Source organism: Hyaena hyaena, unplaced genomic scaffold (genome assembly GCF_003009895.1).
Source record: "Hyaena hyaena isolate Hyena2069 unplaced genomic scaffold, ASM300989v1 scaffold_8, whole genome shotgun sequence".
In the NCBI taxonomy this organism is placed as follows: domain Eukaryota; kingdom Metazoa; phylum Chordata; class Mammalia; order Carnivora; family Hyaenidae; genus Hyaena; species Hyaena hyaena.
In genome coordinates, this window is record NW_024080640.1 from 263,889 (window position 1) to 276,895 (window position 13,007).

Below are 13,007 nucleotides of genomic sequence, written 5' to 3' on the forward strand. Positions count from 1 at the left end.
GGCTCCAGGCTCTGAGCTGGCAGTCAGCACAGAGCCCGACGCGGGGCTCGAACCCACGAACCGCGAGATCATGACCTAAGCGAAAGTCGGACGCTTAACTGACTAAGCCACCCAGGCGCCCCTGGTTTTTTTCATTACAGTATGAAAACAGGCATGATAGTATATTTTTTTATGTTCCTCAGTATTCCTGAGTTATAACCGAAAAACAAAAACTGTAGTTAGGGTGTACAACTTGATGTTTTGATAAATGTACATACTGTGAAATGATCTTCGTAGTCAAGTAATTAACATATCCATCACCTCATCAAGTCACTATTTGTTTTTTTCATTCTTTCTAAGTTTTTGTGGTGAGAATTCTTAGGGTCTACCATCTTGCGAATTTCAAGTGCATACCACAGTAGTGTAAACTATAGTTGCCATGCTGCATATTAGATCCCCAGAACTTGCTCATCTTGCATCACTGAAACTGTGTGTTTTTACCAATATCTCTCCCTTTCCTCCTTCCTCTCTGCCTGGTAACCACTGTTCCCTCTGCTTTGATGCATCTGACTAAGATTCTATATATAAGTGGACCATTAGTATTTGTCTTTCTGTGGCTAATTTTGTATAGCATTATGTCCTCTAGATTCATCCATGTTGATGCAAATGGCAGGATTTCCTTCTTTTTTAAGAATGAATAATAATCCACTGTAGGTATATATCACATCTTAAAAATAAAAATCTTTGATCTACTTCCCATTTTCATGTCCTGAGCTCAAAATAGAATTTCCCCCAAATAACTTGGAATACTGAAGCCACAAAGAAGCGCTTAGAGGCCCCCTTTTTCATATCTATGATCCTCGTTAATATATGTTCACTCTAATAATACCTCTGAAAATGTAAAGTTGTCATTATATCAGGCAATCCCCAGGAGCCAAACTAATTGTGTCCTTTGAAATAAAGGATCAAAAAATGTAAGGGCTGAATCAGTTCTTCTCTTAACAGATGACAAAGCTGTGAGGTAAAGAACTGTCCAACCTATGAGGGGAACTTCAGACACTAGCACTAAGAGACTATCCCTGTCTGTGAAATCACACCATGCAGCTTACTGAGTTTACTGTTCAATCCATCTACCACTAAGGTTGTCCTTTGCATAAAACCTCATTGTGAGTGTGGGAATACCCTTCAGCAAGGGGATATAAATGGGTTTGTTTCAAAGGTGACTTCCTCCATGACAGACCTTAATTATAATGTTATAATGTTTTCTTTTTTAAAAAAAATTTAATGTTTATTTATTTTTGAGAGATAGAGACAGAGTGCAAGCAGGGAAGGGGCCGAGAAAGGGTAACACAGAATCTGAAACAGACTACAGACTCTGAGCCGGGAACCCACGGACTGTGAGATCATGACCTGAGCTGAAGTCAGATGTTAACCGACTGAGCCACGCAGGTGCCCCTATAATGTTTTCTTATTTTACTTCTAAGCATTAGTGCATTGAAAAATGAATACAGTGGAGCACTTACTAATGCATAACTATGTAATTAAAACTGTGATTTATGTGAACTTTGTAGTAAATTATATGAAATGTATAACTAGTGTATAAACTTCCTTAGAGCCTGTAACCTACATTTTTTTTTTCTTACAAACCTCTAAGAAATTATATAAGATTCTACGCACAAAAGTTCCTGAAAAACTTCTCATTATTCTTAGGTATATAATGTGATTAAGAAGATCAGGTTTACACAGGATCTGATTTACACATATCATGCAAATTATGCCTTCCAAATTTTCCACTCCATCAAATGGATATTAGCCATGGCTACCACACAGTGTTGAAGACCTTTTAAGTAAGAAACTCAAAGTGGTGGGGATGAATCCAGATTCTAGGTTGGGCTCATGCACATCAGCCTCAATAGAGACATGATTCAAATACATTCTTCAACAAGTGAGAAATTACTATACTTCGTCACCTCTCCTGCCCATAAGTGAAATCCCATGTTAAATTTGAGACAACCAAGGATCTACAACAATTAAGAAGGTCTTGATAAAATGTGGATATGTGCCTTCAAACCTCATAAATCCCCCTAAGCTTTGCCACCTAGTCTTAAGCAACTTATTATTATCAGTGCTCTTAAACTTCAAAGTGTTGGTGAATCTGCTCTAAATTTCTATTTATTCTCCAGTTAGCATTGTGGCAGAAAGCCTATGCAGAAAATAGGCTATAGAGAAAGGACATAAAAATGGGGAAACAACGCCAAATGCAAACCACAGACATAAATATCCCAAAGCCATTTAAATAGGTAACCATCAGTTGTGTCCCAGTTGGACCCTGCCAACTCAGTTTAGCTTAAAAAACAAACAAGAAACTAACAAGAAAACCCTAGAGGTCAAACAGACATGAAACGATGGGAATACTGAAACTGATAAGCTGGATTCTTTCTATATGTCTTAATATGTTGATCTTGCTAAAATGTATACTACTAGTCTAAATAATATATAAATACCTTTCTATTTTGAAAGAGTTGTAATTTTTCTCTGCTACCATACATATAAATGGTAATTTTCTTCCTTTATTCAGAATCATTTCTGTAATATACAGTAAATTCAATCTTGCTAAATATTAGGCATGAAGAAGATTCTGGATGTTAGGTTCCATATTAAGTATATTATTGAAGGTCTATCCTTTTAGCAAGCCAAAATTTTTAGTGTCCAAGCTCTTTATTAGACACTATACTTTACACCAAAATGCTGATCTTACTTATGTCCTCTCTTAAAACAGCTTCTGAAAAATTTTAACGTGAATTTAATTTTTTTAATGTATATATATTTTTTATTTCTGAGAGAGAGAGAGAAGACAGAGTGAGCAGGGAAAGGTCGGAGAGAGAGGGAGACACAGAATCCGAAGCAGTCTCCAGGCTCTGAGCTAGTTGTCAGCACAGAGCCCAACGCGGGGCTCAAACCCAGGAACTGTGAGATCATGACCTGAACCAAAGTTGGGCACTTAACTGACTGAGCCACCCAGGTGCCCTTAATGTGAATTTAATACAGAAAAAACATCTATACGAAGCTGTACCCTAAAATCCAAAATCTTACAGTGGCCTACCATTTGTTACAGGGCATTGCACTGTGAGTAAACTAAGTTTTTGAACTTCACCTCTAAGTATTTGATGAAATAAAAAAGTCTAATACACATAACCCAAAGCAACAACAGCAAAACACACAAGGAAATCCCTGCTCTCATTCTAGGGAAACTAATCTTCAGCATCACGAGTTATTGGATTCCAAATATCTCCCATATTTAAGAAACAATGGAGAAATTAGATTAAAATACTGAAAATGAGCATTTGATTCCGAAGAACTGAGGTTTTTGTATAGCTATAGAAAATTCTAATTATCTGTGCCATGAAAGAAAAGAAGACCACCACTTAGTTTTTGTCCTTGTTTTTAAGATAAAGATGTTTACAGAAAATTCTGGAGTTGCCTTGTGAGTGGTAAAAGCTGCAAGTCAGCCTACCAGGTGAAAATCCAAACTCTAATATAGCTTCCCTGACAATTAGACAGCTGTGTGATCTTATTTTCCTCTCTGACCTTTAATTTCTTACCTGTGAAGTTGGGGTGAAATGATTCTTTTTTCATAGAAGTGGTACAGGGTAGAATGACATAATCTTCATAAAATGTTTCAAAAGTGCAAAATAGCAGTAGTTGAACAAAGATCAGTTACCCTACAACTTTGAATCTAAAAGGGCATTAACAAAGCATCCTTCCAAGTATACAGGATAAGAGAGGGGCCTGTGAGTCCGTTATCCAAAGCAGACAGTGCTTTAGTGAATAGCAGACAGCTATGCTCTAACTATATAATGACAAGGAAAAGGCTTTTGTAATCTTACTTCAAAGCAGACAGAATAAAATTTTTCCGAAAAGTCAATTCTATTTGCTGATGCCAAGGCCATATTCACTGTCTGTGCTACAGTCTTAGAATAACACACTGGCTCCCTGTATCAAAGTTACAGCTCGCCAGAAAGCAGAAGGGAACAATATTAACTTTCTATAACCAACATAAATCCATTGAGAGATGCTGACAATGGTATTGGATATGTTAATGTAGGCTTCTTTTTTTCCCACTTTTTTCTGTGCCCCACCTTCTGACCCCCTGTCACTCCAAAATAATTCCTGGAGGAAGGGGAGTGTCTTTCTGTCACATCCACTGATAGTCTGTCATTTCCTCTGCCTCCACACCCCACGGACATTTTGAACCTGAGTCAGATGCACTGAAGCAGATTTATATGATTTCTGGATAAGCCAGGGAGAACTGGCACAATGGAGCACAGTAATATGACATCTTTTCTGGGACCTATTATAGTCACTCTTCATTCTCTAAAGGGGTCATTTGTGCACATGTAGGGTCTACTGAATGTAGATCATAGCCTGGAATTATTAGCAACTCCAGGAAGAATTGAGGAGGGAGGAGATTATGTTACTTCAGGAGAAAGGTCAGTCTTCTACCTGCACACAGAACTCTATAGACTCAGATATCCAACCTGGTAAGTTTTGAATTTCTTATTAGCTAAGGTGACCTAAAACCCAAGGCAAGTTTGTGCCATGTGATAAGAAACAAATTCATTATTTATTTTGAATATTTCTGCCTTAGGATGGGTTAATTTCACTTTTGACTACACTCATCCGGATTCTACTTGGCTGCTTTTCACATAGTCGTTTAAGTGTCCACCTCTTGATTTCGGCTTATTAGGTCATAATCTCATGGTTCATGAGTTCGAGCCCTGCATCTTGCTCTGTGCTAACAGCATGGATGGAGCCTGCTTGGAATTCTCTTTCTCTTTGTCTTTCTGTCCCTCCCTCCCCCCCGCCACACTCTCTTTCTCAAAATAAATAATATATGTATGGGTGGTTCAGTTGGTTAAGCGTCCTCTTGATCTTGGCTCAGGTCATGATCTCACAGTTTTGTGGGATTGAGCCCCATGTGGGGCTCTGCACGAACAGCACGGAGCCTGCTTGGGATTCTATCTCTCTTCCTCTCCCAACTGCTCCCCAACTCATGCTTGCTCTCTCTCACTCTCTCTCAAATAATAAATAAACTTAAAACATTTAGAAAACAATTTTAAATAGGCAAGTTTACAAAGAAACTGTGGATTTGCCTTGTGATGGTAAAAGCCCTAAATCAACCAACCCATGCAACAAACACTAATAAAACTTCTCTGGCAAGCACCAGAGAAAATAATCCAACTCTTCTGGCTGAACTTGGATGCTGGTAAAAGATCACTAGTCCCTATTAGACATTTTACCATTGTTTCTATTCTCTTTAGTTCAAATACCTTGCTGGTTTCTTCTATCCAGCTAATTCTGAGGGACCTTCTCATCTCTGTATCATTTTTAAATTGATACCACAGACCTCAGTCCTTAGGTATCTCTCTCTCTCTCTCCACATTGCTCTATTGATTATCACATTTGTCATAATTTGTCATAATTATGGCCTTAAACCAGGACTGGATCCCTGAGTGTACTACCTGTTGACAAGTGCCTTCACTCAGAAGTCCCTTCACTCTTGACTTCATTCTCTGCTGTCACTGTTTTGAAATTCTTAATAATTTTTGAACAAGTAGACCTGCATTTTCATATTTCACCAGGCCCTACAAGTCATATAGGTAGTTGTGCCTTAACAAACCATTGACATGCTGATGAATTCCAGGCTTTTCTCAGGAAATCTAATCACCTTCTGGGTCTTTCCCTTGGAGGTCTGATGTATACATAAAACTAACAAGCATCCAAAACCATCTTCATTTCTAAACCTGCTCTTTGGCTTATATTCCTTGTCTTAATTCCATCATGAATTTTCCAAGGGACAAAACCCTGGAAATTGTTCCTGACTCCTCTCTTGCACTTTTGTGCTACCTATGAAGAATCCTGTTGATTCCGTTTTCAAAATTTGAGGTCATTTTCTGCTACTCCCACTGAAACTCCATTGGCCCTAGCCAACACCATCTCTTACTTGGATTATCACTAGAGCTGTCCTATTGACTTCTCTTCTTCCCTTGCTCTCTTCCATCTGATCCATGGGTTGATCTTACTTAACACAGTAGACAGAATAATCCTATTATTCACAAGTCTGGTTAAGTCATCCTACTCTCAAAACTTCACGGTGACTTCTCATTGATGGTGTGTTTACAATGGCCTACAAGGTCCTCTGAACTGACCTGGCTTTACTTTTTCTCTCGTGCATTCTCTTACTGCCATACTAGCCTCCTGGCTGATCCTGGAACATAACAACCATGCTTCTGCTTCAGGGTTTTTATATTTGAAGACTTCATTCTTCATTTCCTTTAGGTCTTTCCTGAACTGTTCTTTCCAGTGAGAACTTTCCTAAACACTTAAATACTGTAACTCCCACCCTCCACCAGAAATCGCCAGCTTCATTTTGCTTTTCAGCACCTAACATTTTCTAGCATAAGAGTCTATATATTTTACTAATTTATGTATTGCCTATTTCCCTTAATTAGAACAAAACTTCCCTGAGTACAAGGATTTTTACCCATTTTGTTCACTGCTTTAAACTCAACACCAAGAACACTGCCTGCATGGAATACATTTGCTATATTGTTAACTCATGATTTTGGCAGTTAAAGGAAACAACCCATGTAGTTTTGAGAAGGAATCAATAAATCAGATTTGAAAGCTAGAAAATGGAAAATTCCTAGTTCCAACATCTAGGCTGGGATAGCAGCTCTTGGGTAGATATATACGTGATGTTGTTCTTTTAAACTGTAAGTATGACAATTGTTCTCAACAACAGACAATATAAATTAAAAGTCAATGGTCTATATTTGGGAATATAAGAACTCTGGACTCAGTCCTGGATCCCTCTCCCATGTAAGAATATTATAACTGAGGGTAATTCACTCCCAGTATTTATAAGCTTCCATAGACCTAACTCAAAGGATTTTAGGACAATGGACATAAAACATTGGCACAGCACCTGACATACGGTAATCAATAAGCCATACCTACTCTTGTCATAACTTAACCTTGACCCTGTCCTCCATTCATCTTCCTCCATTCCTCACACAATAAGACTTAACAGTACTGCTCTCTCAAAATCAGCCTCGCAATGTTTAACCTTTTAAATAAAGAACACACATGGGCACTCACACAAGATATAGGAACAAAATACCTATTCACATGGAAATATGCTTTATGTTTGTGAGAAACTCTAGGGACAGCACATTCAAAGACTCAGTCTAGTTTCATTCTGGGAAAAAGCACCATCCTGAGTGTTGTGCTTCTGTCAGGTAGAAATCTGTGTTGCCGACCTACCCACAGGTCAGAGACACTACGCTGTGCTTTCATTAGAGGAGAGGAACATAGGTTTGCTCTGATCCATTTGCAGCCTCTCATCACATCCCCTTTTGGTCCTGAGACATGTTAAAATGAAGAGTCAAATCAAAGGGTGAAGCCTATGGTTGCAGAACTGAGCTGGTTCACACATGAGGTCTGAATCCTTAACCTTGGACTTATTGGGAATGGTGGGAACGAGATGCACACAATAATAAAGTGTCAACCAATAAGTAAGAGATTAGCTCTGTCAAGGGTAGAAAAGGACAAGTGGAAGGAAACTCACAATCCTCTAAAGAGGAAGAACAGATATTGGATTTATAATGAGTGTTTATAATTAAATATACATGATATTTAATATTGGGTTAGTAAATACAGTAATTTATTTTTTATTAAAGTCTGATAGACATTTTATAAAGATGTTGTACAGTGTTATTAAATAAAATGTAGTCTTTAATTTTCAATTATTCTACATAGTATTCATAGAAACATAATAAAAATAATTTCTCAATGATGTTGCATTTTCTACAGTGATATATGCAAATGAATATGCGGCATCTCCTTGCTGTGTGTTTATTGGCTTCTCTTTTACACGTATTTTTCTCCATACTTCCCTCCATGGACCCCTGCTTTCATGCTGCCTTTTATCATTTTGCAACAGCATGATCAGAACTGAGAATAACAGTAATGGAGATACCATTAATTATAATGATTTGCACAGTATCTATTTGAACAGATACAAAATATAATAAATATAATATTATCAAATAAAAGTTTAAAACTCTTTAGAAAGAAGGGAGAGGAAACAATTATTGCAAAAACAAAATTTATCTATGAACTATAATCATATATATATATATATAAATCCTTTGCTGGAATGTAAATTATAGGAGGAATTTATTATTTAGGTTGCATTACTGAAGGAAGTTTGGTAACACTATGGAAAAAGTTTCAAGTATAATTTTGTAAAAGGTGCTAAATCTTTGTTCAGCTAGATCCTTCCCATATAACCTTTTGTAAAGCCAAAAAAATTAGATCAGTACCTCAGTGCAGGAACTTTTGTAAAGACATAAGATGTTATAGAAATACTATATTTTTTTCCTGGTGATATTACTTCATATAGTAACTAAGAACGAAGAGGAATGGTGTTATGGCTGAATTGTGTCCTTCCCAAACTTCATTTGTCAGATTCCTGACTTTAAGCGATTGTATTTGGAGATAGAGTCTTTAAAGAGGTAATTAAGTTAAAATGAGGTCTTTAGGGTGGTCCCTAATTCAATTTGACTGGTGTCCTTATAAGAAGAGGAGATAAGGACACACAAGTCACACCAGGGATGTGTGTGCACAGAGGAAAGACCAACTGAGGACGCAGGAAGAAGGTACCACCTGAAAGGCCGTGAGAGGCTCAGACGAAACCATTGCTATCAACACCTTGATCTGTGACTTCTAGTCTCCAGAACTATGAGAAAATAAATTTATATTAAGCCACCGAGTCTACCGTACTTCATGATGGCAATCCTAGCACTTTAACACAAGTGGAGAATTAATATCACATGGAGAGTTCTAAAAGTTCTGTCATTATAATTAGTTTGTGCTTAAACATACTAATAACATCTCAAAGATTTCAGATTTGATTAGAGGTGAATTTAGCCACTACACAATTATTATAACCACAATATCTGTCAGTTATTGAGAATAAGGTATCAGCATTATGCCAAATATTTTATGCACATTATGCCCTCACAATAATTTTATTAATTCAAGAGTGGGTCTATTTTGGAGAACTTAAATACCATTATTAAAATCACACAACTCATGAAGATAAAGCTGAGGCTTCAACTGAAAGCCCATATCTTTACTATATGCAATGGCTCCGATCAGTACACAGAGATGTGAAAGAGCAGGAATAATATGGTTTGAATCTTCACCAAATCAGGAAATGATCCTTTTTATAATAGAGTTAGGCCAAATTTCTTAAAAATTAAGAAACTCCATTAATACTTAACTGAAAATTTAGAGGTCTTTTTCTATTCTTTTTCTAAGGACTGCTGTTATCGGTCAGCTACTTTCCTCATAAGAAACTTCACTGTCAATCCTAGAGAAGCTCTTTCTTAGGATTAGATTGTGAGCTTAACAGAGTCATCAATCTGGAAATATGAACCCAAAGAGCTGAATGAATTAATCTTTCTAAAGAGTTTGCACTGGCCCGAGAAGTACCTGATTGTACCATGACCACTAGAGGGGACAAGGAGGCCCTTCCAACAGGAGATAAATTTGCCAACACACTTTTCCCGCACAGACACCACTCCATCTCACAGCCAGCAGACACAGGGTGGGAATCACATATCCAGAAAAACAGACAGGCAAGGAATTAGCAAATACTGACAGAGAACCAATACTATGAAAGAGAAGCATTAAGCTCCACAAACAGAATAATAAAAACCCAAGGAAAGAGATTTGATAGAGTTAATGCAAGAACAGCTTAGAAGTAAAAACAATTATCCTTGAAAACTTTTGAAAGAATAATGCATCCAGAAAAAGTATCAAATCAATATCTTAAAAGTTAAAATTTTTATCATTAAAATTAAAATTTCTGTAGATGAAGGACTACTGATTCTGATTATGAAGGAGCAGCTATAATCAAACCAAGCCACTCACTAAGAATAACTATAAAAGAATCATAAAGTTAAAAAAAAAGAAGAAAGAAGGAATGTTTGGGAGCATCAGAGACAACCAAGGCAGCAGGACTCAAGGGGCCTAGGAACTAAAAAAAAAAAAAAAAACAACCACAAACCTTGGTGTGAGCCAGGCATTCTCCACTGCTTTTATCCATAAGAAATGTGCTGATTCAATGTATGAGTGTTCGAGGGCAGAAATCTCTAGAAAGACCTTTCAGCAGTCTCATGGGGCTGGGGAGACAAAAACTGGAATTCACTGGTTACCAACGCAGCCAGACTTGAGCACCCAAGACTGCCAGGGTACTACAGAGAAGTGAACCTGAAATTTTAAACTGATTTTTTTCTTGAAACTGCCGAACACCAACAGGCTAAAAAAAAAAATCAAACATAATTCAGCTTCAGAGGCTAAAAAGCAATGCAGACTATGCAACCATATCATGATGCAAGGGAAATAAAAGTTGGAATTCAGGTCCACTAATTAGGATGGGTAATCATAAGCATCCTGGACTTTTAGCTAATATATCTGAGGAGATATTCTCCAGGATAAAAGAGATATCAAAAATAGACAAACCCATAGAAAGACCAAAACGTAGCCTCAAATTATCCTGGTCCCAGATTATAACAAGGTGAAATGCCTCTATTTTAATTGCTTACTAGTAAAGAGTTGAAGCTTCTCTGGAAGAAAAAGAAACATCTCTAACATCTACTTTTATTTTTTATTTTTATTTTATTTTTTATATTTATTTATATTTGAGAGAGAGAGTGAGGGCATGAGCACTGGAGGGGCAGATGGAGATACACAATCCGAAACAGGCTCCAGGCTCCAGCTGTCAGCACAGAGCCCGATGTGGGGCTTGAACCCATGAACTGGGAGATCATGACAGTGAGCCGAAGTCAGAGCCTTAATCGACTGAGCTGCCCACCTGCCCTACATTTTTTTTTTAATGCAGAGAGTCAGGTATACGTTTAAAGATTACCAACCAGGCATGCCAGGATACAGGAACAAATGACCAAAAAACCAGGGGGAAAAAATATCAGAAGGTGGAAATGATGCCACAGGTGATCTAAATACTGAACTTCTCAGACAAAAGTTTACAAAAATTGAACATAAATATATTAAAAACATATATAACTTGAATATGTATATTTGAAAACAAATATATACAGCTATGTCTTAAGAGTCAAAAAAATGATGACTTTAAAATGTAATAATTGAATTCGAAAGATAAGTTTAACAATGGGTTACATACAGAGCATGACTAGTCAACTGAAAGATAACTCAGTAGAAAATGTCCATATTGAAGCAATTAGATTATAATTACAATTTAAAAATACAGAAAACATTATTAGAGAAATATAAAATAAGATACAAAATTTGAAGATAAATTTGGGGTCCCAGAAAAAAGAATAGAGATATAGTAGGTAAAAAGAAAAAAAAAAAAAAAAACCGAGAGGTAATGGCCAAGAATTTTCAAAGACTCACAAAAGATGGTCTATTAAATTATTAAATTACACAGAGGAAATTTACCAAAGGACCACCATTCTGGGTAGTCTTAAAAAATTTCAAAGGATCAATAAAGAGTGTTAATCTGACCAATAGGGAATTAGGGTAAAAGAAGAATTAGGGTAGAGATAAGTAACTAAAAACACAAGAAAAGCACCAAATGATTGAAAATTAAACAACACATTTCAAAATCCCTTGTAAGTCAAAGAAGAACCTGCAGTGAAAATTAGAAAGTATTTTGAACTGAGTAATAAAGATGCAACATATCAAAAGTTGTAAGATACAGCTAAAGCAGACTTACTATATATTAGAAAAGAAGACATGAATAGACACTTTTCCAAAGGAGACATCCAGATGTCTAACAGATACATGAAAAGATGTTCAACATCACTCACTCATCATGAGAGAAATACAAATTAAAACTACAATGAGATACCACCTCACATCTGTCAGAATGGCTAAAATTAACAACTCAGGCAACAACAGATGTTGGTGAGGATACAGAGAAAAAGGAACCCTTCTGCACTGTTGGTGGGAATGGATACTGGTACAGCCATTCTGGAAAACAGTATGAAGTTTCCTCAAAAGATTAAAAGAACTCCTCAAAAGAACTACCCTACAACCCAGTCATTGCACTGCTAGGTATCTGGATAGAGGAGTGCTGATTCAAAGGGACACATGCACCCTAATATTTATAGCCGTACTATTGATAGTAGCCAAATTATGGAAAGGGTCCAAATGTCCATTGACTGATGAATGGATAAAGAAGATGTGATATATATAACAATGGAATACCACTTGACAATCAAAAAGAATGAATCTTGCCATTTGCAATGAGGTGGATGGAACTAGAGTGTATTATGCCAAGCAAAATAAGTCAGTCAGAGAAAGACAAATATCATATTCATTAATATGTGGAATTTAAGAAACACAACAGATGAACATAGGGGGAGGGAAGGAAAAATAGGATAAAAACAGAGAGGGAGGCAATCCATAAGAGACTATTAACTGTAGAGAAAAAATTGAGGGTTGCTGAAGGGGAAGTGGGTGGGAGGATGGGCTAAATGGCTGATGGGCATTTAGAACACTTGTTGAGATTAGCACTGGGTATTATATGTAAGTGATGGATCACTGGGTTCTACACCTGAAACTAATACTACACTATATATTAACTAACTTGAATTGAAAGAAAGAAAGGAAGGAAGGAAGAAAGGGAGGGAGGGAAGGAAGGAAGGAAGGAAGGAAGGAAGAAAGGAGAGAGAGAAAGAAAGAGAAAGAGAGAGAAAGAAAGAGATCCTGCTTTAAGCATCTGTCTGACAAAATTAAAGAGAGAGAGAGAGAGACAGTAAATCTAATGAATATAAAAGGAAGAAAATAATGAAGGATAAAAATCAATGAAGTAGAAAACAGATGGTGGCACACCTGCATGGCTCAGTCAGTTAAGCATCCAACTCCTTAAGGTTCAGTTCATGAGTTTGTGCCCAGCATTGGTCACTGTGCTG

General features: G+C 36.9%; 1 protein-coding gene across 2 annotated transcripts in view; it reads right to left on the reverse strand.

The window, feature by feature from the left end:
* The window catches only part of GRM8 (glutamate metabotropic receptor 8), a 747,950-nt gene that overhangs the window by 7,796 nt on the left and 727,147 nt on the right, over positions 1 to 13,007 (reverse strand). The gene's annotated exons all lie outside the window — the stretch shown is intronic.